General features: G+C 40.4%; 2 protein-coding genes across 3 annotated transcripts in view; one reads left to right on the forward strand and one right to left on the reverse strand.

Moving 5' to 3' along the window:
* LOC134571246 (uncharacterized) overlaps window positions 1-25,988 on the forward strand; it is a 516,374-nt gene that overhangs the window by 471,452 nt on the left and 18,934 nt on the right. The window lies entirely within an intron of this gene.
* The window catches only part of FRY (FRY microtubule binding protein), a 434,727-nt gene that overhangs the window by 346,401 nt on the left and 62,338 nt on the right, over window positions 1-25,988 (reverse strand). Inside the window, exon 2 of one of the 2 annotated variants that reach the window (XM_063429398.1) lies at window positions 19,705-19,776. The exons of the other annotated variant lie outside the window; for it this stretch is intronic. The gene's annotated coding sequence lies outside the window, so the exon portion shown is untranslated. The remainder of the gene's footprint in view (window positions 1-19,704; window positions 19,777-25,988) is intronic. 2 annotated transcript variants of the gene reach the window in all.

Consider the following 25,988-nt stretch of genomic DNA (forward strand, 5'->3'; position numbering starts at 1 on the left):
GAAAATCTTGAGATAAAAGCCAGACGTGCAGTTCTCACAGTTTATGCAATCCTCCCTTACAGTAAACTGCTATTTTTCCAAAAAGCTTAAAAAGGAAGAAAAACCAACACTGCCCTCTGCAGGTAATATTAAGTAATGTCTTCCTTTCCAGATATTACAGACGATGTAAAAGTTCACAGACACTGCTCAGCCACAACATTAAAACCACCTGCCTAATATCGTGTAGGACCCCTCGTGCTGGCAAAACAACTCTGATCCATCGATGCATGGTCTCCACAAGACCTCTAAATGTGTTCTGTGGTGTCTGGAATCAATAAATTAGCAGCAGCTTTTTTTAAAGTCCTGCAAGTTGCGAGGTGGGGCTCTGTGAACTGGATTTGTTGTTCCAGCACCTCCCACATATTCTCAATCGGATTCACCATGAAATCTTAGTCATGTTCCTCAAACCATTCCAGAATGAAATTTGCAGTGTGGCAAGGTGCAATATCCTGCTGAAAGAGGCACTGCACTAAGGGAAAACAATTGTCATGAACAGGGCCAAATTAAGAGCCCAGTGGGCCTGGTACTGACAATTATGATGGGCCTAATTACAGAATCTTATCGACCCAAAAAATGAAAACAGTCATACCTCTCAAGAGTCGTGTCTGATGGAGGGAAACTCATAGGATGCAGCTATAAGAAAACACATACTCTATGCTAATCTCTCTCTAATTTATGCTTTCATCTTTCAAGTAAATCCATATCCCCTAACATCAGTGTCCAGTGAAGCAGGAAGTCAATGGGCGGGGTAAAAGGGTGGGCCACTGACGCGAAACTCGTGACCAGAACTGCCAAAAAGGGCGAACATGCCCAAAAAGGGGGCATGTCTGTCTAAGAATTGGAAGGCCAGCCTGGCATCAGTGTCCCTATGTATCACAGTGTCAGTGTCCCCATGTTGCCCTGTCCCCTAGTGAGAGACATGGGGACACAGTGAGACATGGAAACACTGAGAGACCCAGGGACACTGAGACACTTGGGGACACTGGAAGACATGGGGGCACTTGTGGATACAGACATGGAGACACTGGGAGACATGGGGACACTGAGACATTTGACGACACTAAGACACTAGGGACACTGAGAGACACGGAACACAGACACTGGGAGACTAGAGGACACTGGGAGACATGGGGACACTGAGAAACTAGGGACACTGGCTGGGAGGCATGGGGACACAGACACTTGGGGACACTGGGAGACATGGGGGGACTTGTGGACATAGACATTGGGACACTGGGAGACATGGGGACACTGAGACATTTGGGGACACTGGGAGCAATGGGGACACTAGGGACACTGAGAGACATGGGGACACAGACACTGGGAGACATGTGGACACTCAGACACTGGCTGGGAGACATATAGACATGGAGACACTGAGACACTAGGGACACTGGCTGGGAGACATGTGGACACTGGGAGACATGGGTACAAAGACATTTGGGGACATTGGGAGACATGGGGACACTGAGACATTAGGGACACTGAGAGACATGGGGACACAGACACTGGGAGACTAGGAGACACTGGGAGACTGAGACACTATGGACACTAGCTGGGAGACATGGGGACATATGGAGACACTAGTGCATCTGTGTCACAATGTCCCTATGACTCACAGTGTCCCCATGTGTCTCAGCATTGTAGACTTTAATGTTGAAACAACATTAGACAACAAATTAGGTAGCAATATGCAATGTCAATCGGCAGTTGCTAAGGCCAGTAAGGTTTTGTCATGTATAAATAGGGGCATAAATTCTCGAGATGAAAATATAATTTTGCCTCTTTATAAATCGCTGGTAAGACCACACCTTGAATATGCTGTGCAATTTTGGGCACCTGTTCTAAAGAAAGATATCATGGCACTAGAAAAAGTGCAGAGACGAGCTACAAAATTGATAAAAGGAATGGAGCATTTTAGTTATGAAGAAAGGTTAAAAAATGTTAATCTCTTCAGTCTGGAAAAACGGCGCCTGAGAGGGGATATGATAACATTATACAAATATATTCGGGGCCAGTACAAACCATTATCTGTAAATCTATTCATAAACAGGGCTATACATAGGACACGAGGTCACACATTTAGGCTTGAAGAAAGGAGATTTCATCTAAGGCAATGAAAAGGTTTTTTTACAGTAAGAGCAATAAGGATATGGAATTCATTGCCTGAAGAGGTGGTTTTGTCAGAGTCTATACACATGTTTAAACTGCAATTGGATAAATACTTGCAAAAACATAACATACAGGGATATAATTTCTAATTAGTGGGGTAATAGCTGCTTGATCCAAGGAGAAATCTGACTGCTATTTTGGGGTCAAGAAGGAATTTTTTCCTAGTTTGTTGCAAAATTGGAAGCGCTTCAGACTGGTTTTTTTTGCCTTCTTTTGGATCAACAGCAAAAACATATGTGAGGAAGGCTGAACTTGATGGAAGCAAGTCTCTTTTCAGCTATGTAACTATGTAACTATGAAACATTTTAAAATAGTTGATCGACGTTTCAGTCCTCGTCCGGGACGTTCCTCAGGTTCCTAAACTATTTTAAAATATGTCATGGCACAGCCCGGACCCTGCAGACCGCAAGGCGTGACCGCCCCTTTAGGAGACCTGGCTTCTCGTCTGACCCTGCCTTTGGATCTCCCCTTAAAATGTACTGCGCTTCTGGTTTGCCTCCACCTTGTGCCATCTCCTGCAACTGGGCTCCAACTCCTGGTAAACTGTTACATAAGTCCCCTGATGACTGCTACAAAATGTTTCAACATTAAAGTCTACAACTTTTAACCTTTATCTACAAACCGTGAGTGCTGGTCATCTCTACTATTGGGTGTGTGTGTATATATGTGTGTATGTGTGTGTGTGTATATGTATGTATGTATGTATGTATATATATATATATATATATATATATATATATATATATATATATATATATATATATATATATATATATAAATAAAATCAGAAATTACCGCACTCCAAGGACTTTGTAGAGATGAGATTATTCAAATAAAATGTTTAACTTTTATTCAATCCATTTAAAAAGTCAGAATGTTTAAGCTCCCACATGGAGCTTTCATCAGGACAAAACGTGTGTGTGTGTGTATACATACACGCACGCACGCAGCTGCCTGGATGCAGAGCTGAGCTTCCTCTCCCTGTCTCGCCCCTGCGCTGCTCTCTATGACCCAGGAGGAAGTGCCCCCTCCTCACAGTTCCACAGTTACAGCAGTGCTGCTGCAGCTTAAGAAGGGAGAGGCAGTGCACTGCATTAAGTAGGTAGGGCCAATGACCCCCCACCGCCCTAGTGATGCCACTGATTCACTATTTGGCCCTTGTCAAAGTCACCCAGAACTCTTGTCCATTTTATCTACTTCCAACACATGATATTCAAGAACAGACTGTTACTTGCTGCCTAATATATCCCACACCTTGACAGGTGCCATTGTAACTATATAAACAATATTATTCACTTCACGTGTAAGGTTTTAACATCTTAAGGACCTGCTTAATGCACAGTAATGGCATAAAAAGTAATTCAGAAAAGGTACCAGCGTGAGGTAAATGGGTTAAATCCCTGGTGGTAACAAAGACCCCCAGGTATCTGGCGGTCCCCATGGTCAGTTGGAGCCACAGTTAGTGGTTTGAGACTGACAGATGAGCTAGGCGCAGTACTCAAAGTGGGCACTGTACACAGCCTACCGAATACGGCGACAGAGGGACACAACTGGGGTCACAGTTAGTGGCTCCAGACTGACAGATGAGCAATGTGCAGCGCTCAAAGTGGACACTGCACATAGCCTTTAATACCTTGGGATCCCCATTTCAGTTAAGGCCACAGTTAGTAGCCCCTGACTGACTGAAGGGCTAGGAGGGAATTGTGCTACAGCATTAAATGAAAAAAATGCTATACTGTAGCAGTTTGGGATTCTGGAACAAGTGCCAAAAATGTATTGGTATCAAACCTGTTGCATCACAAAAAAGCTTTGGTCCTTAAGGGATTAATGATATGGCTGATTACCAGAGAGTAATGCATTTGGTGCAGTTGATCTAATAAACAAATAGCTAATTATTATCAATACTGAAAAAATATATGTGTTTATAAACCAACGTATTGCAAACAGGAATCCTTCTATATGGTTTTTGATGTTATGAATATTATGTTTCTAGAGACATGCTCCGCTTCCCTCCCACACTTATATTAGCATTATTGGCCTTTAGCACAGCGTGACGATTTCAGTATATGATTATATCTTTTTTATGTTATGTTATTATTTCTATATTGATATCTTCTCAAATACATATTGTATCCTACCCTCTAAACAATGAATTACAATAAGTCTAGTGTCATGGCAACATACACGTACAATATATCAAATTAATCTTCCTGGTAGTTAATGAGATTCTAATGGAATTAAATGTTAACATCCACAGAACATCATCATTGTTCTAAACATGTAATCCTGTATTTGGCTTATCTTTCGGTGGCTAAGGAATTACTGGAAATAATGCATTATAATTCACAAAAAAAATATGATATTCTAATATTATGTTAATGTTTATTAGTATTTACAGAGAACCAATCTTTAAACTGAAAAAGAGTCTAAGTGGCACTTAGTGGACCATAACTCACTTTAGGTTTTGTGATATTGTGATGGGAGACAGGTCCAGAGCGGGAGAGTTCCAGTAATACAGTGAGAAGCAGCAGGTACAGAGGGAACGTGAGTATATCAGGTTTACACGATTGGCAGCCTTGCCAGCAACCTAACCAATGCTGCCAAGTGCAGAATATTATCTCGGGCTATCTCTGGCTGATGGGGACTTTCCTCAGGTTTCCCAAAAAGTGAGACTGTTCCTGATGGTCTGTGACTATTGGGAGTTATGTAGCCTTGTTTATATTCTTAATTTATTTTTCACTTATTCTAGTAAACAGTATGCTCAGGCTAGGAGGCAAACCAGCCTAATCATTTTGTATACATTTACTTATACATTTAATTATGCATTTTTTCATTCAAAACGTGCACATCCTGCAGATCTGCTGTTTGCAGCCTTTGCAAACCAAGGAAATGACCAATCAGAGCCTTCTCATTATTAAATCTCTGATTTTGATCTGTGCATGCGTGTGCTTGGATGTTCCAGAGATGCCAAGGTAAACTGAATCCTGTGGAGGCACACGCATGGGCACACTTTGACTTTTGGGAGAAGGCACGTACGCTCTAACGGTGGAACTAATGGAATCAGGAAGATAATCCCCCCTGGATGTCTGATTAACAGCGAAGGAGGTGCTTCTGCAAGTCTTTATAAAAGTGCCGATTTCAAATAGAAATCGGAACATTTATAAATTGCAGTTAGGATGAGATGTTCTTGAAACATAAAGCACTCTAGAAAGCTCAAGTGTTTGTGTGTGTGAAGTGTCCTTTTAAGAACTAGGCAGATGTAGCTGTCAGAAGCTGGTATAAATGTCGCTCGATAAAATATGCCATTTCACCATAAGGTCCTCTATTCATGCACGAGCAACTAGCCTATTTATCTGCATACAGAAAACGCATGACACAAAATATCGTTTAAAAATTTCATGTTTTCATAGAACAGAGACCATTACATTCCCAGATGCACAAAAGGAAGCGGATTTGTTATTGCTTAAAACAGACATCTGTTTCCTGTGACTATTGAAGTATGTAGGTTCATGACAAAATAAAGGATGATCTGGGTGCGACTTTAATCCAGTTCCCGTATCTGCTCTAAACTCCTGTAAGCCAGGTAAGAATATACAATATCCAAGCAATCAGGAAACTTCCATGGCTTCCAGATTGCCTTTTTTTAGAACAAAAAATTGGATAACAAGTATTCCCACATATCACTGCTTTATAAAATGATAACAATGGACACTCCATGAGGTACAGCTGTCTAATACTGGATTTGACGGGCTTAATGGATTTTAATTTGGCCTTTTTGGGGGCTGAAAAAATAAGGTTTTAGAAAAAAGAAGACATCAAATGGTAAGTTTTTTTTGTTTTTATAGGTATTTCGCTTTATTGTTCCCCCTCACTATTTTAAGGGTGAGGGGGGTAAGGAAGGGCTTTAGTTTATTTTTTTTGGATTGGGGGGTGACTAGGGACTTAGGGACCTTAGTCACCTGTCTGTTAGGGCCCCCATCTGCTGCTCATGGGTGAGGGGAGGACAATTGGTCCCCCTGTTGTCATTTAGGGCTCCCACCTGCCAATCATGGGTGGGGGTTGGGGGGGGGGGACCCTATGTCCCTTGTTTAATGAAATAGCCCCCACTTGTGGGGCATGGCTGGGAGATCAGGGGACACACTATGTTCCCCCCGCTAGTTAATAGATGCCCGACCATGGAACCATTTATTGGAAGAGGGTTCCAATAAATAGGGCCATTTATGTTCTACTGTTTAGTAGACATGTCCCTACTTGCGGCACAGCGCGTAGGGGCAGATTTTATTACTAATACTAAGTAATTTTTACTTAGTATTAGTAAAGTTGGCTGAAAAACCAATTTAGGTCTTTTAGCCTTTTGGTACATAGCTCCCTGATACCGCGGGAATTAGGAAACTAGCTACTAAGCGGCTGCAAGATGCAGCCACAGCACAATCGGAATTCATTCATTCAAATGAAATTTCAAACCGAACTTAAAGTACCGAATGTCGTCTTAAGATGAATGAACAAACTGTTCTTTTATTATTATTATTATTATTGCCATTTATATAGCGCCAACAGATTCCGTAGCGCTTTACAATATTTTGAGAGGGGGGGATGTAACAATAAATAAGACAATTACAAGAAAACTTACAGGAATAATAGGTTGAAGAGGACCCTGCTCAAATGAGCTTACAGTCTATAGGAGGTGGGGTATTAGAAACATTAGGATAGGAAATATCAAGTAGGAGTGAAGCAGAGCTGGAGGAGAGAGCAAAGCACTATCCCATAGGGACAGGTATGTAAGGGAGAGATTACTCTGGGAGGCCATACGCTTTCCTGAAGAGATGGGATTTAAGGCCCTTCTTAAATGATTGAAGACTAGGGGAGAGTCTGATGGCAGTAGGCAAGTTATTCCATAGGAGAGGAGCCGCCCGTGAGAAGTCCTGCAAGCGTGAGTTGGCCGTACGGGTGCGAGCAGCGGTCAGGAGGTGGTCGCGGGCAGAGCGGAGGGTACGAGGAGGGGCATACCTCTGGATCAGTGAAGAGATATAAGAGGGGCTGGAATTGTTCAGTGCTTTAAATGTATGGGTTAGCACTTTGAATTGACTCCTATAGGATACAGGGAGCCAATGTAAGGACTGGCAGAGGGGCGAGGTGTGAGAGGACCGACTGGATAGGAAAATCAGTCTAGCTGCAGCATTCATTACAGACTGTAGCGGGGCAGTACGGCTTTTGGGGAGACCAATCAGGAGAGGGTTACAGTAATCCATGCGGGAAATTACTAGAGCATGGACAAGCTCCTAGGTAGCATCTTGCGTAAGAAAGGGGCGGATGCGGGCTATGTTTTTGAGTTGGAACCTACAGGACTTGGCAACAAACTGGATGTGAGACTCAAAGGTGAGACCAGAGTCAAGTATGACGCCAAGACAGCGCGCTTGTAGGGATGGACTTATGTGGATATCACTGACTTGAAGGGAGAGTGAGAGAGGAGGATCAGTATTAGGAGGAGGAAAGACAAGGAGTTCAGTTTTAGAGAGGTTAAGTTTGAGAAAGCGTGACGACATCCAGTCAGAGATGGAAGAGAGGCAAGCAGTGACACGTTGCAGGACGGCCGGGGAGAGGTCCGGTGAGGAGAGGTATATCTGAGTGTCATCAGCGTACAGGTGGTAGTTGAATCCAAAAGAGGCAATAAGTTTTCCAAGAGAGGCAGTATAAAGAGAAAATAGAAGGGGACCAAGGACAGAGCCTTGGGGAACTCCAACCGAGACTGTTAGGATGAAATTCGGTAGTTTCGCCGGTGTTATGTCTAAATGACAGGGCGTTCGGGAATAGTGAAGGCAGGCATCGTGAGATCACGGAGGAAAGGGTGACTATTGTGGGAAAATTTCTCTGACCCACAGGAAGTAGGTTAGAGCGGGTCAAGCGTAGGAAAAAACTAGTTTGAAAGAAAACTAGATCAGATAGGGAAAAAAAAGAACAGATCCTGAGAGAGGGAGAGAAGAGGTAGTGATTGGGGAAAGGTAAGTTCGGCATGACAGCGCTGCTTTAAGGCTTGAGGCCAATATGTTTTTATATGATTTTGCTTTTCTAATCCTCAATAAAGTATTACTAATTTCACCACACTGTGAGGTCTTCGGACTTTGATTTTGGAATTTCCTAAGGGACTACGGATCCCATCCACGGTGATCCAGGAGTGGTTTCGGACACTGTTTGGTTTCCTCAGTGCAACACTACCTTTGGAGTGGAATCCCTACCGCTCTAATTTTAGCCCTCCCAACCTCTTTATGCCATTAATATTGCTCTTTTTTTGTGTGTCTTTTTTCAATTGTAGTTCCCTCGCCAGCTCAGTGAGAAGCATTTGACTAGACTGCTCGAAGCCCTTGGTGAAGTACCTCCCTGGACTGTCAAGTAATGGAGGACATGACTGCTGCCATGTTGGGTTGGCACTGAGGGGACACAATTGTTACAAGAAAGGGGTGAATAAGTGTAGGGATCTGAGCTTTCCACCCCACCAAGGTTAAAAAATGATTAATTTTGGTGGTGGTGGTTGTCTGTGTCTTGTTTTCTCTTCCTGTTTTGTCACAGTTTGTGGTGTTCTTTGCCAGCACAGTTAAATTGGAAGAAAGTGCCGAGTCAGCTTGGGGAGTCGCAGCCTGCTGAGAACTGATAGCGGTAGCAGGATGCTCCGGAATCTTGGTTTTCCTGGTTAGAGCTGTTTGTTGGAGAAGCATCCCAAGAGCTGACAGGGATATATGTTTGCTGGCATTTGGTGTTTAACAAATAAAGCTGTGGCTGTTGCCCCTACCCAACATATATAGGTCTCCTGTGTTTATTACGCAGGAATGGGTATTAGGTCAGCAGTCATGTTGCATGGTGACATGAAGAGCAGCACCTGGAGCTGTACTGGATTTCAGGGAAGTTTTTTGCTTCATTGAAGGGTTTATAGGGGGAGGACCTAGTCATAATGTCCAATAGGCAATGTTGCATTAAGTAAAAGCATTCACTAAATTGGTATTGGCAGACGTCACAAGTCTACCAGAGGTTCTGGGAGACACCCACATTTTGAATGCGGCCCCCTGACCCTTGCAAATCACATGCAATATCCTGGAAACTACACACACAGTCTGACATACAGTGTACATTAGAATGTGTGTCATAATACTCGCTAAACAAGGGCTCAGTCAGGTGCCTGCCCTTTGGAAGCCTACTGGGCAGGGGCAGCCTGTCATTTCCTCCCAGCTTCACAAAGAGCCGCCCAGGAGGGATGGAAGGTGGAGGAGGCTGGAAGTACCATCATAGGGAGCATGAAGCCAGCATTGAGGCAGAGGAAAGACTGGAATAAGCTGCTGCAGCATGCTCACTCCCATCAGCCTCAGCCAAGACCATAACCCCAAACAAGCCACCCTCCTAGACACAAAGGTAAGGTAAGAGAAGGGTGGCTGCATATATATATAAAATATGATGTGTGTGTGTATCTGTGTGTTTCTCAGTATGTGTATGTGTCAGTGTAGATCTGTGTGTGTCAGTATGTGTATTTGTCAGTGTGTATCTGAGTATGTGTTTCTATGTGCCAGTGTGTATCTGTGTGTGTGTATCTAAGTGTATGTGTCAGTGTTTGTACCTCAGTGTATGTGTCAGTTTGCGCACCTCAGTGTATATTCCAGTGTGTGTATCTGAGTGTGCATCAGTGTGTGTATGTGCCAGTGTGTGTATCTGCCAGTGTGTATCTGATTTTGCTTTGCAATGTGTGTATCTGTGTGTATGTGCCAGTGTGTGTATCTGTGTCTCAAGTTAGTCATACATGTTTGGTGGCTGTGTGTGTATGTGGCACAGTAGCTGGTAAAAACACCTCTCTTAAATGTATTTTTGTATGTTGGGATGTCGGTATTATTCCATAAACCATTATAGCACCACCACCAGAAGAAATCACAATTCATCAGACTATTTTGTTTCCTGATTTTAGCACGACACGAGTAGAGGCCATTGTGGTCTTCTGCTGCTGCAGCTCATACGCTTTAAGGGTTCAGGTTTGTTAAAAGCAGTCAATAGCAATGTTTTAACGCTTAACTAATGTCGCCTTCCTGTCAGCCCGAACTAGTCTGACTATTCTCCTGTGACCTCTCTCACGAACAAGGCTTCTTCATGCACAAAACTCTTGCTTTTGATGTTTTTTTTTTAAAACTTTTTTCACACCATTCTCTGTAAACTGAAACTGTTGTGAGAAAATCCCAGGATATCAGCAGTCACTGAGTTGCTCAAACCATCATGTCTGGCACCAACAATTATTTAACAATCAAAGCCACTTAGATCACATTTCTACGTCTTCTATTGGCTAACATTTGGTTTGAACATGAACTGAACCCCCTGACCATGGAACATGTTGAATGTGCCAGATACAGATGTTGCGGAACTACAGGGAGTGCAGAATTATTAGGCAAATGAGTATTTTGACCACATAATCCTCTTTATGCATGTTGTCTTACTCCAAGCTGTATAGGCTCGAAAGCCTACTACCAATTAAGCATATTAGGTGATGTGCATCTCTGTAATGAGAAGGGGTGTGGTCTAATGACATCAACACCCTATATCAGGTGTGCATAATTATTAGGCAACTTCCTTTCCTTTGGCAAAATGGGTCAAAAGAAGGACTTGACAGGCTCAGAAAAGTCAAAAATAGTGAGATATCTTGCAGAGGGATGCAGCACTCTTAAAATTGCAAAGCTTCTGAAGCGTGATCATCGAACAATCAAGCGTTTCATTCAAAATAGTCAACAGGGTCGCAAGAAGCGTGTGGAGAAACCAAGGCGCAAAATAACTGCCCATGAACTGAGAAAAGTCAAGCGTGCAGCTGCCAAGATGCCACTTGCCACCAGTTTGGCCATATTTCAGAGCTGCAACATCACTGGAGTGCCCAAAAGCACAAGGTGTGCAATACTCAGAGACATGGCCAAGGTAAGAAAGGCTGAAAGACGACCACCACTGAACAAGACACACAAGCTGAAACGTCAAGACTGGGCCAAGAAATATCTCAAGACTGATTTTTCTAAGGTTTTATGGACTGATGAAATGAGAGTGAGTCTTGATGGGCCAGATGGATGGATTGGTAAAGGGCAGAGAGCTCCAGTCCGACTCAGACGCCAGCAAGGTGGAGGTGGAGTACTGGTTTGGGCTGGTATCATCAAAGATGAGCTTGTGGGGCCTTTTCGGGTTGAGGATGGAGTCAAGCTCAACTCCCAGTCCTACTGCCAGTTTCTGAAAGACACCTTCTTCAAGCAGTGGTACAGGAAGAAGTCTGCATCCTTCAAGAAAAACATGATTTTCATGCAGGACAATGCTCCATCACACGCGTCCAAGTACTCCACAGCGTGGCTGGCAAGAAAGGGTATAAAAGAAGAAAATCTAATGACATGGCCTCCTTGTTCACCTGATCTGAACCCCATTGAGAACCTGTGGTCCATCATCAAATGTGAGATTTACAAGGAGGGAAAACAGTACACCTCTCTGAACAGTGTCTGGGAGGCTGTGGTTGCTTCTGCACGCAATGTTGATGGTGAACAGATCAAAACACTGACAGAATCCATGGATGGCAGGCTTTTGAGTGTCCTTGCAAAGAAAGGTGGCTATATTGGTCACTGATTTGTTTTTGTTATATTTTTGAATGTCAGAAATGTATATTTGTGAATGTTGAGATGTTATATTGGTTTCACTGGTAAAAATAAATAATTGAAATGGGTATATATTTGTTTTGTTGTTAAGTTGCCTAATAATTATGCACAGTAATAGTCACCTGCACACACAGATATCCCCCTAAAATAGCTATAACTAAAAACAAACTAAAAACTACTTCCAAAAATATTCAGCTTTGAAATTAATGAGTTTTTTTGGGTTCATTGAGAACATGGTTGTTGTTCAATAATAAAATTAATCCTCAAAAATACAACTGGCCTAATAATTCTGCACTCCCTGTATACCATTCTAGATTTATATCTGGCAAATATTAGCTTAGTCATTTCTATCAAACCTTTATAGAGTGCTCTAGGCTGGGGTGACCTAATTTATTTTGTAATGTAATATTTAAATAACACTAACAACTTGCATTAAATTAAATAGGATAAAAGAAAACATTAGGCTTGTGTATGAATGGAGCACCATATGAACAAATTTACATGATGAACAAAAAAATAGTACAGCTAATGTGAACAGGTGGACTACCCAACCGTTCTCCCCATCCATCCCATAGCTAAGGATAGTGCTCTTAACTTTTGGGCAGCTTGTCAGAAGTTAGAAAGTAGACACCCAATAAAAGTTTAACCCATCAAACACTACCCATGGGTGAAGAGAATAGAGATCCATTCGGTAGGTCCTTTTTTTTTTAACTATCCTACCCATTGTTGAGGATATGGATGGGCAGCTACTCAGATAGTAACCATCACACAACATTGACACACAAGATTATAGATTATTATATCTACAAATATGATCACATTTGGAATTCCAGTGTCTGAAACCTCTCCGAATATACCCTACTTTTCTTCTTAAGGGTATATCTGGCAACAACCTATATAATAATGAAAATATATTAATTAATTTGCTATGTATGCTAGTAGCAGGTATAGAACCCAATGTCTAATTTCTCTATTCATGTTTTTTCATCAATTAAGCTAGTTGCTACTGCAAACATCCGTGGCCCAATCTCCAGCTCCTCCTCGGACACCATGTAACAATGTTGGGATGGCAGGAAATTGGGATGGAAGGAGTACTATTATACTCAATAGTAGATGTCACTTCTGGCTTTGGAAGTGTACTAAAACTCAGATTAATTATTTTTATTCAGGGAGTGTGCTTATGTTCTATTTTAAAGTTAATGGGTTTTTTTTACAGTTGAGTGTGTGAAAATCTATCACACATTTTTTTTTTTTTTAACTTAGCTTCACTGGCTTCATTGGGGACACGAACATCACTTCCAGTTTGGAAATGAGGCTTGCTACACAAGTTGTATTGTATGCACATGTGTATCTTTCTTAGCCTATTGGTTTGCAATGACGAGAAATGGATTGTGGAATTTGTTGTTTAGGGGGATATATTGTGATTGGTTTTTTTCTTATAGCCTCTTTTGTAATGTGGTAAGTCCAGGGAGACCGAAATTATGACATTAGATTTTAACTGTATTGCTTGAAATTTGCTGTGGAATAAAACTCAAATGACAAGATCGGTCTATCTATCTATTTATCTATCAATCACCTATCTATCTATCTATCTATCTATCTATCTATCTATCTATCTATCTACCTATCAATCAATCAATCAATCAATCAATCTATCTATCCATCTATCTACACATAATCTACCTGTAATTATTGGTTTTAATGCCACTATGCAGTAAGGGGTACATACATGCCTTAGTCTGCCCAACATTAGGTGGATTTCAACACCCAGACAGTATCTGCTATTTCCTGCTTCCTCCATTTTAACTCTGACTTCTCCCACTAATCTCAGGCAGATCAGGACTGGGATTAAAGGGACACTTACCTGAGCCCCAACTCTAATACTAACATTAAACATAACACAAAAAATGAATGTAATGTAAAAAAAAAGTATAATGGTGAAATAGCAAGAAGAAGCTATCATAAACAGCAATTAACATATATCGGACAGCAATTAACATATATGAACTTTCCAGCCGATCAAGGTGCAAAACACAAAGCAAATAGTTAAAAAATAAATAGCAGGTGAATTTATTTTGTGAGTGTGTCTTCTAGTGGAACTTAATTATATAATGTTTGGTAAATTTAAATCCTATACTTTGAATGGGATCTGGTCCATTTATCCTACTGATTCTGTGTTTTTTTTTTTTTTTTTTTATCAAGCACCTATTTGGACCAAATCAGATGTGCATCCTGGATTTTCGTTTAGTACCAGTGTGTCACATCGAAAGAAAATTCAGTTATTGCTCACTAAATTTGCTATTCTAACTACTGTTGTGTAATGTTCTTTACAAGCCATGAAGTCCTGCTCCTCATGGGTTTATGGGATAATAGTCAATGCTCCCACTGGAAAGATTAGACAGCGTGATTCGCTCATACATGTCAACACATTTGTAATTGACAGGATGCTTCAAAGATTAGATTTTATTTTTGTAGTTTTTTTTTTAACTCTATTTTTTTCTCATAATTTATTATTTATAATGCATTAAAATATGAAGGTGCAGTCCAGCCCGAATTGTCCCTTTAAAACACTGCTGTTTTACGTATATAAATTACATTTTTACAGGCACTGTGAGGTCTGGCGGGCTGCTTCCTCTCCAGGGACAAAACAGAAATTAGGGTGGGATATCTTTAGTGTCTCTTACACTTAGCATTAGTCATGGGTTTTCTATTTGCGTGTAAGAGAATTAAAGTGTGATGTTACCATGGAAGACTTTATTTAGAATATAAGCAGAGACAAGTTGAACCAGCGGACAAAAATAGCTGATGTGTTCCTAGCACTGACTATAAAATTAGGATCCCTTTTGTCGTGCAGAGAAATTATATTCCAATGATCCCACATGCAACTCAAAGAGCTACACAATACTGTTACATTGAGAGTTTCCATAGCTCACAAGCAATGTATTACATCTAAGGTTTTAAAAGGAAACTATAGTGCCAGGAAAACAAAGTTGTATATCCCTATAGTGCCCTCCTATATCAAGGACCCCCCCCCCCCCCCCTCTGGGGTGCAAAGGGGGTTAAAAAGCCCTTCTGCCACTTACCTGAGTCCAAGTGCAAATGTCCCTTGGCACTGGCTTGGGCTCTGCCTCCGTTCCTCATGCTTTCCTATGAGGTTTCGGGTGACACTGGTTGTCCTCATGCATAACGTGAGGATGTCCAGCATCAGTTAGGGGACCAAAAGTCACCTAATGACCCGGACGTCCCTCTAGGGGCTGTCATGTAGACATCCACTAGAGCTGGAGTTAACCCACAAACTTAATTATTACAGTTTCTTAAAAACTGCAATAATAACCTTTGCAGGGTTAAGGGACCTGGGAATATGCACCCAGACCACTTCAATGAGCTGAAGTGGTCTGGGTGCCTATAGTATCCCTTTAGTTAGGTAATTTGGGCAATGTGTAGTTTCCCAAGCCAAATTGATGAGGGAGAGAGTCTCCTGATGTCTATTCGCTGAACACAACTAGCTGAGCTGTTGAACAATCTTATAAAATTTAACCCCAAACATCAGCGGTGCGAAGATCTTCTAATTCTGCTAAAAGAAATATGTTTTACAAACTGGGTAATTTGACTTTTTATTTAGAAGTCAGTTTCAGCTCAGAACCACTCACTGTTTAGTGAATGAGTGGTGAGGTGCAACACCTATTCTTATATCAGTCTAATTGTTCCCTTTTCAACACTAATAGGTTTACAGTGACACCAAAAAGGAACTATTCTTCTGTTCCGTTAAAATGTATCACGACCCTGTTTAGCATATCATTAGATCTGTGACGTGCTTGAATAATTTACTAAGCAAGAAGGAGACTGGCCTGTCTCAGGTTTCTCCTTTGGCATTTCAAAGGAGTCTGGTTTAATATAATAGATCTTTATCTTGTAACGCCAGTTCAACTAAATCCGCTTTAAATTGGTATAATTACTATCTAAATCCATTGAGGACCCTCAAGAAGATAAACACATAAAGCAGAAATAAAAAAGCCTTATAAAGAGTTAAATGTTCAGTTCCGCATTTCATTGTGTGCTAGTGGTTTTATAATTGGGAGTGGGGTTTCACAGCAATATCATCATAATTAATTGCTCTATAATGAGTTCCCCCTGTATCCTGCCCCTGTATCATCTCATTCCTTTTAATAATAATAACAATAATAACAAAGTATTTAACCAGGAAAGGTACATTCAGATTACTCTGGTTTCCAAGTACGTCCTGGGGATGTTACCTTAGCCCAACATCCAGGGGTTTTACAACTATCCTATAACATCAGCTTAGCCCTTCCCTCACGTTCCCTGTTTGCTTATTACTTTGAATTGTGCGCTCTGCTAAAAGATACATGGAAAGATAATAAGGAAGACTTTGGCCCGGTGACATTAAACAGGCCGCATAAAGTGCACTGAGATTTCTACAGCTATTATCTCACTGCAACTCCCATCATAAATAGCCATCTGTAATGGGCCTTGGAGTGACACACCTTGCGTAATGCAGCTGCGGTGACAATGTTCAAAGTACGGCAAGGACACATAGTACAATAGCAAAACTACCTGGGTATACACAGGTGCCAATGACAAATTGTCAAAGGGGCAAGCTCAATGCAAACAGGGGAAGTCGATGCACATCTAAATATTAGAGCTTATTACGCTGCACCTATAACACATGCAGAAAGCAGGCCTCTGTTGGAGAGAAAATGCCCTGATGTCGCACACATTTTTAATGGTAGAGTCCTTCTATGTGATATTGTGAGGAATCAGATATAAATGAGGGAGAAGCGATATCTATATTGTTTTGAAGCTTGCACCATGACATCTGTGATCTAATTACATTTCCCACATTAATGCTTGTGCCTTCAATGGCAGAGAATTGCTTCTGCCTTTAGTGCCGCCACATTTCCTTATATAATTTATAACTGGAGAAGCGGCTACATGGCAGATCCGGGACACTACAGCTATCAAAGGTACCACCACTATCAAGACCAGGGACACCTCCACAGGAGTCATATTGAGCCGTACTGGCCTCAACATCAATGTATAAGTATAAGCCCTGAGGAAACGTGCAATAATATCACCACCACCCCTGTACCAACTGCCGCTACATCACCTACTTCTACATCACCTACCTCTGCATCACCTACCTCTACAACACCTGCTTCTGCATTAGCTGCCTCTATACCACCTGCTAGAAAATCTACCTACCACCCCTAGTGCTGTTTGAAAGGCCAACTGACAGGTCATTGTGATTAATCTGTAAACCTTGCACCCTGTGCTCCCTTCATCGCATTCATAGTTTTTACTCGTAAACATGCTTACTTCTTCCACAGTATTGCTCTCTTTGCAGTATTTCACTAATTATCATAAACACAAGCAACTTATTGTTATATTTTTATTCTGTATATTGCATTTATATAAATACAAAAAAACAAGCAAAAAAACAAGTCCTCTGCTCAAACTCCCACTACACTTGGGCGGCAGTAACGACCATAGTACACATCAGCCCCAATACATACAGTAAAAACCGAAGAAAAAAAAGTTACCCGCGCTCTCTCCCAATTCACCTTGCTTCCTTGAGCTTCTGGCACAGATATATCTGACGAGACAGGGGTATTTTTATGTACACCCCTGAATTACTTTTATTTTCCCTTCATTCATTTGTTTTTTCGGCTATTTCCCTGTCCGTATAGCCCCCACGTTTATTTCTTCATTTTACCGAACAACTGCCGAACGGCCGGCCACCCAGCATGGAAGTGTGCTGCTTGTTAACCTCTTGCCTAATCAGAACGTTGTGTTTAACTGCAGACACTTCCTAATTGTGGAATTTTGACTGGGTGGTCGTCGTTCGTATGCCGACCACAAGGCGGAGGCCATCTTGGACGTATGAATGCCCAGCGGTGTTCGTCGACAATTTCATGGAACTAAAAACGGACACTATTTCTCACAAACACCGCTGTAGCCGTCAACCTCCTTTCTTCTGTTCATCCAGCATACGAACGCTGGCCCGTTCGGTACTTTTCTGCACGAATGGACTTACCCCAGATAGCTATGCCATGGAGCCCATTAGTATAACGAAAGACTATGTGAAAGACTTTGGCTCCATGGCGATTGAACTGTATGTATGTGATCTTTCGGTAATAATGTGCGCTTAGAGCTAAGCTATCTGGGGATACGTTAAATGTGTGTATTACGTTCGGTAGTTTGAAAGTTAGGTATTTTTATTGCCACGTGTAAAATGGAGTTTGGTCTCTATCCTCGGAGATAATTGAGTTACTTCACAATTATCTCCAGGATAGAGAGGAGGGATTACAATGTACCTGTGTGAGTGGTTATACCTGTACGCTTATTATTGGCTACTGTATATTTTGGTCCCAGTTTTCCACCAGGTCCCCTAGGGGAGTGTTAACCTGGTGGAAGACCTGCATAAGCATTTCTCAATGCTTTCCTATGGGCGTTCTGCCTGCTGGATGCGAAGTTTGCATTCAGCGTCGCAGAAGAGCCTCTAGCGGCTGTCAGTGAGACAGCCACTAGAGGTTGGATTAACCCTGCTATGTAAACATCTGAAGCGTTAAAACCTGGGGGACCTGCCACCCAGAACACTTCATTGAGCTGAAGTGGTCTGGGTGACTATAGTGTCCCTTTAATAAGTCATAAAGAAGACATGCGATGGACTTGAAAACTTTTGTATAATGCACACAGCTAAACAGATAACAAGGCAACAATGTATAATCTTAAGAAAGTATAAAATAGACACTAAAACAGGAACATTCTAAATTGCAACAAAATAAATCCTGTAAAGAAAAATTAAACGCTGTAACAAGTCTCTCAAAGCAGATTCTTTATGCAATGAGCCTATGAGAATTTCCTATTGCAGATACTACTAACATCCAATCTTCCTACTTAGGTGGATTCTTTGTTTGTTGGTCTTATAAAGGGTTAAAACCTGGGGGACCTGGCACCCAGATCACTTCATTAAGCTGAAGTGGTCTGGGTGACTATAGTGTCCCTTTAAGGACTGTCCCAGTCTGTACTTGTGAACGCTCTTCCTAACAATAGTGAGGAGAGTTGAAAGACCATTGTCAGAAAAGTATGTTCACAGAAAACCATAGCGACACCATTTAAGCATTTTGACAACACATTTTAATGGGTTAAAGCGCTTCTGTCACCCCCTCCAAAATGAGTATTTTATGAAGATAGAATCTTTATGCATTATGTACATTGACTGTGTTGGAATTTCATTGAAAGTATTCTTACACTTGACAAGCTGAGGAATTACCTTTTGTCAAGCATGTCATTTCCCCCAGCCATCACCAGTGACAGCCATCTGTCAAAAAATAGCCATCTCTATGGAGGATCTTGCAGACTCACTGGATTCTCAATAGACCTTATTACTGTACTCGCGCACATGCGCAAGACTTCAGCACTGCTGTTAGCTCCTGGCAGTCGAAGAGCCTGGACCTGAAAAGGATGCATCGACTCAAGATGACGGCTCCTACAAGGTACAGGCTCATGTAAATAAATCTCATCATTCCATGCCCCCAGCCACTGGGCACCCAGCCGTAATGTCACTGTCGTATTTAAATTACAGACCCTGTAATCGAGCAAACATACAATCGTTGAATCCATTTATGACAGATATCTGTGTCAGGTATTTACATATATAATACAAACAATCTCTGAACAAACATAATTAATGACTGCGGTAATGAAGAACACACAGGAGGTAATTCACTTCAGATTATACCATCATTAGGAGGAGAGGAAATTAGAAGACGCTGTATGTGCATACAATGATATCATATTGAAAATCAATCAAATAAACTGAACACTTAACCTTTTGTATTAACGAAGAGCAAAGTTCCTTCTTTCAACTTCCGAAAATCACATTAGTATAAAAATACTGCGTCTGTGAAAAAAAAGGAAAACAAAAATCTGATTATTTTTGTCTGTGTATATGTATATATATATATATATATATATATACATATATATATATATATAGTTAGTATCTACAGATATAATATATATCTAGAAAATACTTAGATTGGAGGCTATTTATTGATACTACCAAACTAGTAACAATACTCAAGACATAATATAGCTAAATCATTCTACCCAGGACTAGAATTCAATTACTGTGTAAATATAAGGTTTTATTCAGGAAACAAATGATTTTCAAAATAAATTAAGAAGAAAAAAAAACATTTGCCATTTAGCCATACAATTTAATTTTAATATTTTTGCCTAGTTTGCATATTCAGTTTCAATTTGCCTTTAATCTTTTTTTTTTTTTTTTTTTTAAGTCAGATTACTTTCAGGATTGATCTAACTGAAAAATTTGTAAGGAAAACAGTTTGACTCAAAACACAAAAAAATGAGGCACATTCAGTAAGCTGTGAGTAGTCACCACCAGTTCAATATTTAAGTCTTTTTTGGAGATCACCGAATGACTACTTACCATCAATGGATCAAGAGAGTGGAAAGTATCAGAGCAATGGAGCTTTGGATCATTTAGCAAAAAGAAAATAATCATGCACTTTTACACTTGAATATGATTTTTCTGCATGACCAACATTATTTTGGTTCCTCGTGTAAAATCATCATGGACCCCTACTTTGTAGAAGACTGAACCCCAGTGTCCATCTAAGTTGGTTGTGGGATTTCCCATTCCTTTATTGTCCGTGAGAATTAGAAGTGAAATCAAATTGAATTTCAGATATAAGGCCAGAGTAGTTGAAATGGAAGCAGAGCTGGCTTAGAGAATGTTTACATGTCGGCTACTTTTATCTTAAATTCGGAATTAACTTTGAATTCACTTTGAGTTCTCACTTTAGTGAATAACTCTGTTAATCTTTATTTTGTGATTTTTACTTTTATAATCATATGTATAGAAACTGAGGAAATGGGGGGTGGGGGGAAGGGAGGAGGGGGGGTGGGGAGTGTGTGTTTAAGGATCCCACTACAATAAAATCTGGTTTAGCTTTTATTTTAAGAATATATGTTTCACTGTTTAAGAAAGAAAACAAAAAAAAAACCATAACAAACAAACATGTTAAAAGAGTTGGTTATTCCAGTCTACTTGATGGTCGATAATAATAAATGGTTATAATTCTAAAAAATATATAATATAAAACAAACAAGAGCCGGGTCTTTCACTCTCTCTTTTTCTCTTTCTTTCTCTCTCTCTCTCTCTCTCTCTCACTCTCTCTCTTTCTCTCTTGTTTTTATGTATCATTTTATTTGAATTTAAGATTGAAGAATTTATTTGAATTTACGTTGAAAGATTTTCATATTGTCTTCTTACATTGACATGCTAATTGTTAGCAGAGCTCCATTTTATTCACTGATCATACATCTTTTTATCCAAACTGATTCAAAACATCAGTGCTTTGTCTTAAAAATTGTTTTTTTGTTCAAACATGATAAAGTGACTGTATAACAAAAAAGCTCTGCCTTTCTGTAAATCCCTTTAGCAAAAGAACAATTAACTTGATGGGTTACATAAATGTGTTTATTCTTGTTGGGACAGGTGGCAGTATAGGACTGTCTATTTAAAGAGGTAATGCACTAACATTATTAGTTCATCTTTTAAAATGGGCCAAATAGCGTTGTATAGTGATGACATGGTCTGCACATTGCTGAAACTAGTTTATGCGCAGTAAAGCAAATTTTATGATTTTTTTTTTAAATTACATAATCTTGCTTATACAACCAACAATAAAATACAATGATTTTTTTTTTAAAGTGAGTGAAAATGGATTTATCCTTTGAGTAACACTTTACCTAAGAAAGTACAAGTATAAAAATGGCATTATAAGATAAAAATATGTTAGAAAAACATGTGTCAGTCATGAATATATGTGGAGTTAGTTTCATGCTCCCCTTTATTGATGTCTGGAGATACAGATGGTTTTGAACATGGCACGGCATGGGTTAAGTTGGTAGAGTCCAACAAGTCGAGGGGGGGAGGAGGCATGCTGGTCCAAGGTAGGTATCTTTTGCCCTCACTTTCACTAAGAGGAAAAGAAGCAGATAATAACAAGACAATGCTGGTCGGTGGGTCGGAATCATGTTACCATGCACAGTTTGTTGAGTTACTGTAATGGTTTTCAGGTGTCAATGTTTTACCAGTTGTCAATAAATACTCATCTGTTTTAGGTCTCAACTATTCTTAATCTGACGTTTTTAAATCTGGATTAAATTGGGATACAAGAAATGAAATATTACTGCTGGCAAAAGGTTGAACAACATCCGCAGGCCCCACATTCATTCTTTCAAACAGAACCTTCACTAGTGAGATTTACATAACAGGCCTGACTTGTAAATTAAATTAACCCCCGCAGTGTTCAGCAGAGGTAAGTGTTTTTCTTTTACCAATCTCTGCTGCAGTATTTAATTCAGTAAGTGCTTTAATAGTACAGGGAGTGCAGAATTATTAGGCAAATGAGTATTTTGACCACATCATCCTCTTTATGCATGTTGTCTTACTCCAAGCTGTATAGGCTCGAAAGCCTACTACCAATTAAGCATATTAGGTGATGTGCATCTCTGTAATGAGAAGGGGTGTGGTCTAATGACATCAACACCCTATATCAGGTGTGCATAATTATTAGGCAACTTCCTTTCCTTTGGCAAAATGGGTCAAAAGAAGGACTTGACAGGCTCAGAAAAGTCAAAAATAGTGAGATATCTTGCAGAGGGATGCAGCACTCTTAAAATTGCAAAGCTTCTGAAGCGTGATCATCGAACAATCAAGCGTTTCATTCAAAATAGTCAACAGGGTCGCAAGAAGCGTGTGGAGAAACCAAGGCGCAAAATAACTGCCCATGAACTGAGAAAAGTCAAGCGTGCAGCTGCCAAGATGCCACTTGCCACCAGTTTGGCCATATTTCAGAGCTGCAACATCACTGGAGTTCCCAAAAGCACAAGGTGTGCAATACTCAGAGACATGGCCAAGGTAAGAAAGGCTGAAAGACGACCACCACTGAACAAGACACACAAGCTGAAACGTCAAGACTGGGCCAAGAAATATCTCAAGACTGATTTTTCTAAGGTTTTATGGACTGATGAAATGAGAGTGAGCCTTGATGGGCCAGATGGATGGATTGGTAAAGGGCAGAGAGCTCCAGTCCGACTCAGACGCCAGCAAGGTGGAGGTGGAGTACTGGTTTGGGCTGGTATCATCAAAGATGAGCTTGTGGGGCCTTTTCGGGTTGAGGATGGAGTCAAGCTCAACTCCCAGTCCTACTGCCAGTTTCTGGAAGACACCTTCTTCAAGCAGTGGTGCAGGAAGAAGTCTGCATCCTTCAAGAAAAACATGATTTTCATGCAGGACAATGCTCCATCACACGCGTCCAAGTACTCCACAGCGTGGCTGGCAAGAAAGGGTATAAAAGAAGAAAATCTAATGACATGGCCTCCTTGTTCACCTGATCTGAACCCCATTGAGAACCTGTGGTCCATCATCAAATGTGAGATTTACAAGGAGGGAAAACAGTACACCTCTCTGAACAGTGTCTGGGAGGCTGTGGTTGCTGCTGCACGCAATGTTGATGGTGAACAGATCAAAACACTGACAGAATCCATGGATGGCAGGCTTTTGAGTGTCCTTGCAAAGAAAGGTGGCTATATTGGTCACTGATTTGTTTTTGAATGTCAGAAATGTATATTTGTGAATGTTGAGATGTTATATTGGTTTCACTGGTAAAAATAAATAATTGAAATGGGTATATATTTGTTTTTTGTTAAGTTGCCTAATAATTATGCACAGTAATAGTCACCTGCACACACAGATATCCCCCTAAAATAGCTATAACTAAAAACAAACTAAAAACTACTTCCAAAAATATTCAGCTTTGATATTAATGAGTTTTTTGGGTTCATTGAGAACATGGTTGTTGTTCAATAATAAAATTAATTCTCAAAAATACAACTTGCCTAATAATTCTGCACTCCCTGTATTTACTGGAAGAAGGATGCAAGGAAATAGCTCCTCGAGAAAAAGTGACAGTTCAACTTTAAGCAGATCCCCGTCAGTGCTTGCTTGTGTCTGTCTTGTTTATTTTGAGACAGAAATTTATTTTTAAACACGGCAAGAAGTTAATGTAAGTACAAAGATTACCACAAAATATGTTGGGGTATTTATAGAGCCTTAGATTTCCGGTGTTGTCTCTTGGTGTCAGCTTATTTTAGAACATTGAACATTGACAGTACATCTCCATCACTTTTTGAATCAAGTAAAAAAAAAAAAAAAATATTTAAGGGGAATTCAAATATCAGCAGCGATACACAGGTACTTATTTGCAAAATATATTATTTATATTTTATATCACTATTTTTTATTACTTCAGGAATACAAATAGCAAATTGGGGGTTATGCATAAAGAATAACTCTGGTGCAAGATTGTATCTAGAATTCTAATCTAGATTATTTCTGATCGCCCTGCTTTATTTATCCCTACAACAGCTCTAAGTATGGAATTGAGGGTGATGGGGATTCAAAAGAAAGTTTATTAGTCAGCGGATTACAGATATTTTTGGGTAAATCTAAATGCTTTCCAGATATCGTTTCCTCTCCTTGTAAGCGTTTTTCATTTACGTAATAATTATTCCTGCACGTCACCAGCCGATGATGACATTGGGCTGTCTAATAAATAGATTCCATGCAGAGCATCCACTACTTGACCACCAGGTAACATTTTTTTTAATTTAATACATTGATTTCATATAATGTCAATCGGTATTTACTGCTATATTTACATGGAGAATTAGGGGCTCTGGGTCTGCTGCTTGAAAAGGGTTACTCCAGGCACCATGACCACTTCGCTGCGTGTTTATGGTGCCTGGAGTCTGTATTACAGCATTTCACTTTAAAACACTGCACAAACAGAGATTTACCCCCTTAGCTGCCGTTGGTTTAACTCCACCTCTGGCAGTGTCATATGACAGCCCAGAACAACGTTCCGGGCTAACTAATGTCAATGCTGTGCAACATTGACACCAGCGCGTACAGCATGCTGGAGCCTGCCTATGGTGACACAGTCCCTCACCCCTCCATGTTGCCCCTGTCCTCCCCTCAGTCCATCATCCCTAACCTTCCTCCTTATCCGGAAGGGAGGTTGATGTCAGACAAAAGAGGACTAGGCTGATGGAAGAACTTGGATTTGGCGATGCAAAGGAGGTGAGTTTTTGTGTTTCTTTATTTTTTTTTAATTTGGGTGGGAGGAAGTGGATCTTAGAAAGGGTTACTATAACCAAAACCAGTTATATTTGGTTGGAGTAAGCCTTTAATGCTGGGTGTCCATCGTAGTTGGTGATGATGCAGATGGTATTTCAGGAGACATTGAACCTTGCATTGTCATCTCCCTTACTGTACCACCTTTAGACCATTGTTTTCCCCAGGACCTCTGCTTCCCATCCATTGTATGAATATCAAACAATATTTGGAGTAAATAAATTAAAATGACAAACCTGGATCACTGGAAACAAACAAAGAAGCATTAATATGCAAGTGAATCACCAGAAACTTCATCTGTGCCTTTTCAGGTCACGTTCAGAGTTAGGTGCCTCAGATAATTAGTAATAAATAATTAAGTGGCTACATTATATTCTGTGTGTGGTAGTGCTAGCCAACAAGATACTGGGCTGAATTTATTAAGCTCATAAACTTCACTATGTTGACTAAAGACTAACATTTAAAAATAACAGACAAAACGTTATGTGCATAGCTGATCAGGTTCCCAGGACAGAACAGAAGATTGGGCTCAGGCCGAAACTAGTAAATCAATGGAATCTATATAATCAATCTGAAAACTGGAGTCCATCATAATTGTTGAATGGAACATGGACAACTGGTAAAAGGGTAAAGGAAAATCTCTAAAATAAACACAGTGTAATTATCTCTTTGCAGGTCTCTGACCACTGGGGCTTCTATTCTTTCTTACAGGAAGACTGCTGTTGTTCTGTTGGCCATTGTTGGTAATGGACTGTAAAACTGCTCATCCTAGCCCTATAATGCATTATGTCAGTATAGACTAGAGATTTACAGAAGGAAAGAGATACTTAAAATGGAAAATTCATAGTTTTATTTTAAAGGCACAGTTCAGGCCCTAAAGCAAT

This window comes from Pelobates fuscus, chromosome 1 (genome assembly GCF_036172605.1).
Source record: "Pelobates fuscus isolate aPelFus1 chromosome 1, aPelFus1.pri, whole genome shotgun sequence".
Lineage (NCBI taxonomy): Eukaryota > Metazoa > Chordata > Amphibia > Anura > Pelobatidae > Pelobates > Pelobates fuscus.